Here is a 5,890-nt window from a genome sequence, read left to right on the forward strand (position 1 = left end):
CAGAGACGATTTTCTAAGTCATGCCAGGGAACCCATAGATAACAGATCCAGGTGGGGTAATATCACAAAGACTTACAGCAGTTTGATGCTGCATACTACTGAACTTTAACATGTACACGTTTCTGTCAAATAGGCCTGCTAACATGGAGATGTTGGTTAGTTTAAACCATTATTTACAAATGAGAAGCAGCACAGCCTCTATAGGATGCTATCAAGGCATTAAGACCTTTGTTTAGTTATTACAACATTTACAACCAGTAGTAAAGCTAACCTGAAACAGTATATGGCAACAGGTTACCATAGTGACTATCAGACCTTCTTGCAACCATAAAATCCCAGTTTATTCCCCTGTAATAGCAAATGAAGTGTGATTGAATGGAATGAATGTCTTCCAGAGATCATAAATAGATGCATAAATAAAAAGAAATAAATACACAAATCTAGTGATTCCTGAACAAGTGGGGACAATTTGGTGCCAGTTGTGTGTGATAAAAGTCAAGCAGGGAGCAATCAACACACTACTGATTCCTGAGCCACCAATCCCCACACACACACACACACACACACACACTTTATCATTTCAGTGTTGCCTGTGGCTCTGAAATACAGCACATCAAACCAACCTGTAAGTTTCATTTCCAATACCCTTGAACCTGCTGACTGGCCATACTGTCCACTAGCTGACACTTTGAAGAGTACCTGATCTCAGTCGTCTCTCCTGCCGCCATTCTGTGTGGTCCTGAGAAGAGATGATTGGTGATACATTCACTAACATAGCTGCTTTGAACAAACATGTCTTTAGTGAACCAATCCATATCAATATTAAGGAATAGCAATTCTGAACGTTAATTAATGGGGGAAGGGATATTCTTTAAATACAACAATTAAGGGTTTCTTATAAATACGTAACACTGGGTATACTTCATATATAATTTATTGAGATCATATCAGTACACTTTTATTGACCTCTGAGCTAGGATAAGAAACATACCAGTGAGTATCACCATGGTTCCAGTCGCCTAGTTTCCACAGAAGAAGGGGGCAGGGCGAGCGCAGTCCTAAAGGTGCTGGTGTGTGATGTTGGGGATGTGTTGTGCCCATCTGGCAGGGCAGGATTTAGCCCTAATCCCAGAGCCCCTCGGCAGGGGAGCCCCAGGCTGTTGATCACTGCCCCCCTGCTGGCTGCTCCACTCTCCTGACCTCCTCAGCGCACAAACACACAGACCCATGCCGCAAGAAAACAAGTCTACACACAACATCAGCACATAAACTGCATGGTTTTATGCAAGATTAGTTTATGAGACCTTCATATTCCACAAACCTTCTCTCATCTTTCTAGGCATGTCAATATTGGGTTTTGATGTCCAGTAGAGACATACAGGCTTAGGTAGCAGCTCTGGTACGCAAATACAAACAGACACTATGAAAGACAAGAAGGAAATATGACCCCGACCAACAGGAAAACACAGAAAAACAAATCCACACACATGCAGAGGGCGCAGAGACTTGTTTTTTGCGAGGCAATGTAGAATAACACATTTATCACACACACAAGTAGAGACCGAGTAAATATACACACACATAATTACAAAAACATAGACAGATAGGCAAACACACAAAGACACCCAGAAGCAGTCACCCAGCCATACACACCACACACCTAACCACTGATAATCCCCTAGACACAGGAACACACTCACACACTCTTTCACACACACACACACACACACACACACACACACACACACACACACAGAGCATCATTATGTTTATCACTGTGAACCAGCCCACCGACACCCATCACTCTAATTCCATTTGTCTGTTTAGATTCGTTTTGCTTTAATCCTCCCTTGTTTGTGCACATCTGCAAGCACTGCAATAGTACAGACACAGCGAGACCAGGAACGAGAAGGAGAGAGACAGACCAGACAGAGACAGACCAGACAGAGACAGAGACAGAGACAGAGAGAGAGAGAGAGAGAGAGAGAGAGAGAGAGAGAGAGAGAGAGAGAGAGAGAGAGAGAGAGACACAGACAGACAGACAGACAGACAGACAGACAGACAGAGTGAGCGACAGACAGACAGACTGAGAGAGAGAGAATGTGCTCACAGGGAGCACTCTCCCTCCTGACATCCTGGTCCCGGTAGCTCCAGCAGAAGGGGCAGACAGGCGTATCTCCTTGCCCAGGGAGAAGCTCCCTGTCCCAGCCACGGAGCTGCCGCCAGACCCGCAGGCCCCTGTAATCACTGCAAACAGTCAAACATCCAGTCACACAGGCTCTTACACCAACACAACATTTCAGGCTTTTTACACAGTATTACACCACATCTTATTATCCCATTCAAGTCCCTCTATTAGCTCAATTGGATGGTGGGATTTTCATTTGTAAATTGGGGGATTTTAGATTAGCTTGTCTGTCAGCGATGAAATGCCCCCTGAGACTGTGAATTATGTGACCAATCACATATGAATCACTGCTTACGCATGCTGTAGTGCATGAATGGATGGTGTCAGCAACAGGAAATTAAATAACTTTAACCTAGATTATGTACTGTATGTATACTACATCACAGATTTGATCAATGTAAGCATTACAGCTGTATGACTGTATAGTCACAGATTAGAACCACTATAGTCTTTAACACTTCTGAAAATGCTAAATACAGGCATTAGAATTAGCCTTAATGTATCAACAATACGTGAATGGCACCATTTTTGTGTAGCTGACAATAAGCAGTGTTCGCTTTTATATGGCAAATAATATTCAGGTCTAATAGAGAATTATTAAAGAGATAAATATTAGCTGCTATACACAACTAGCAGTAACATTATGCAAAACTGAAGCCGGTTGGTTGAAAGGAGGCGAATGAATTACCCCTCTTCCTCCCCAGGCCTTCCATTCAGACACGGAGTGAGCGAGAGAGGGAGGGGAGAGAGGAAAAAAGGCACCCCGAGCTAGATGAGAGACCCGGCAAATTATGAAAATGCCTCTCTGTGTCCTAAATGGAGGCCGAGCTCTTTAATGTGGCACAAAATTAGAACCTGGGGGAGGAAGTGTGGCCCGCTTGATTGGTGAAAACCCTCCTGGTCCACTACCCTCCTCCCCCCCTCTCAAAGCACAGAGAGATATTATCCTGTGGCTGGTGGCACTCTCTTGTATTGGGGAAACTGAAGGACCCCAGAGAGAGCCCAGGGGCGTCCATAAAGGTGCCTAATTTGTCAGTTTACTCCTCAATTATTTAAATAGATCTAAGAAGGGAGCGGAGAATGGGGCCTTTTCTGCCTCTTCGCAGTCAAGCAGAGAGAGACCTTTCTCCACGGTAGCCATTTTCAATTGCGCTCTGCACTGCTGTCTTTGATATACAGAAGTGCAGTAGTGGAGAGGGGCTGTATCAAATAAACAAATGTGTGTACACAAGATAACAACGGGAACTTGGGGATAATATTCAGTTTGCTCTGAAGAACTCAAAGTTATCCCACATTTACAAATTTACAGATTAAAACAAACTTTACCAACATGTGCACGCAAAACACACAGACACACATTAACATTGTGTCTGTTTCATACATGGGCAAACACATACACATGCATTTACACATCTATCAGTAAAGATTTAGGAGGGGTTTGGATATAAAGCGAGGACCCTTTGTTACTCATCCCCCTGCTCTTGCATCCATTCACACTATCAGGTTATAACCCCACCCCCCACTATCAGCACCCAACACCCAGCAGGAGTACCAGCTCATACAGCCTGGCAATGCCAGCTCTCAGCCAGAGAGACCACTGGAGGTATGTGGGGCCTGGGGCCAGAGATTACCCAGCAGTTGAAGATTGATCCTAGAAATGGAGATGTCGCATTCCCCAACCCTCTGACCTCTAATCCCTCACATATTTGCCTCTATTGTTTGGTTTGTTTTACTAGAGGGCTGAGGTTGTGCGGGAGGAGGAGAATGAGGATGCAGTGAAGGTGGCGGGGGTCCAGACAGGGTCCTAAGGTGACCTTATCTCTCACATGCATCTGGCGGAGGCAGGTAAAGGACCCTCTCTATGTCTGAATGCTTTGCCGCAGACTCATATTGAGATGAACTCTGTGTCATCTGTCTTATCTGTGCAACAACAACCACTTTCAATAAGCTCTATATCAGCAGTGATGCCAGCACTGGGTCCAGTGGCAGTACAATAGTCTGGGTGCGCCTACATAAAGACATGAGCACCAAGACAATGGCATAGTCCTTTAAATTCAGGAAAGACACTTACAAACAGCGAAAACACTTTGCCCATTTTGACACAATAGATGCAAAGCAACCCAAACACAGACAGGAACACAATGGAGAGCAGTACAAACACCTGGACAAATAAACTCAGTCAACCTGCAAACATACTGTACCTGACATACAAACAGTGGCTACCACACACTGAGAAACAGACTTCAAGAGTGACAGCAAACAAAACCCTGAGACAAGTCAATCATGACATCATGTCAACACAGACTGACGATAATGGGCCTAATTATACCTAATACACATCAATGAGTTCATAGGAAAATATTTAATTTAGCCAAAATAACAACAGCTTAAAATATGTTGAGATTTTTAAAGTTAAGGTTTCACTGTTTGAAACTGCTGATCTAAGACATTACAGTCAACCAACTGACAAGAGTTGCCATTTCGGATAAACCTGCAACTTAGAACACTAGAATAACAACAATCCCAAGCTAAAAATATGTGTGGAGTTTGGTAGCAGGCATTGGCAACCTTCACAAAGATGGGTGGCACCTCATAAACATCCTTGAAACAGGTTTCTCATGCTTAGGAAAGGGATCTGCAGGCAAAGTTTTTCACAGTGTGAGATTCTGCAAAATCTGCGGCCAGCTCAGTATATCATGCCTCTCACACCCTCTATTCTCTTCCCAAACACTAACCAACACAACCCGGCCCTCCGCCTCCCTCCACTCCAAGCTTCCATCCAGCCAGAGAGAGGAGAGGAGACGAGATAGGCCCAGTTGCTAAAGCTGTCTTTTCAGCCCCTGCTCCCGCTCGGTCTATCTGAGATACACAGCAAGCGGAGGTGTCGCTTTTCCGCTGGCATTTCGGACAGTATCTACTTATAGACGGGAGAAAAAGAGAAAAGAAAAACAGAAGGGGTATTATCAGGGAGGGATGAGAGCAGCAAAGGCATTTTGTCTTTTTATTCCTCTTCTAAGCCCTGGGCTTTGCTCCCAATCCGATTGGTCGATACGGCCAGGGATGTAAATGAAATGCAAAGAGGAATAAGGCTGGCTTCCCATCTCCAGTGTGTGCCCCCCTAAGTCCTCCGCCCCTCTTTCTCTGTCTCACTCTGTGTTGCTCTCTGGGCTGTTTATGGTGTTGTGTTTCTGTCTCCCCATTCACAGACTTGCTGCTCTCCCCGTTTCCGTCTCACCCTCCTCGCTCTGCCTCGTCTTCCCCCCTCGCTCCTCTCTCACTGCATCCCTCCCCTCTCCCTGGCTGGGCTCACAGCTCTTATCTCCTCAGACGCCCCACATTCCAGCATTGCTGTGGCTCCCTGCCTGCATCCCTGGTCACGGCGATTCCATGGGTTCCCACAATCCTCTGCAGCTTGCTGATTTAGGGTGGGCAACTGACTCTCAGAGACAGGGGAGAGGAGAGGAACAGAGGGGTTAGGGAAAGACGGGGTGAGAGGGGATGAGAGGGTGGGAGACAAGAGAGGGATAACAAAGGGGAGGACAGTAAGAAAGTAAAGTAAAAATAACAAGAGGGCATGTGACAAGAGATGGTAAATGATTGTGATGTAAACACAAAAACATACACAAATATGTAAGTATGGTTAAAAATGGTTGAACTAATATGATCAATATTAGTCTACTGTGGAAAAAAAGGTCCAAAATG

This window comes from Siniperca chuatsi, linkage group LG15, assembly GCF_020085105.1.
Source record: "Siniperca chuatsi isolate FFG_IHB_CAS linkage group LG15, ASM2008510v1, whole genome shotgun sequence".
In the NCBI taxonomy this organism is placed as follows: domain Eukaryota; kingdom Metazoa; phylum Chordata; class Actinopteri; order Centrarchiformes; family Sinipercidae; genus Siniperca; species Siniperca chuatsi.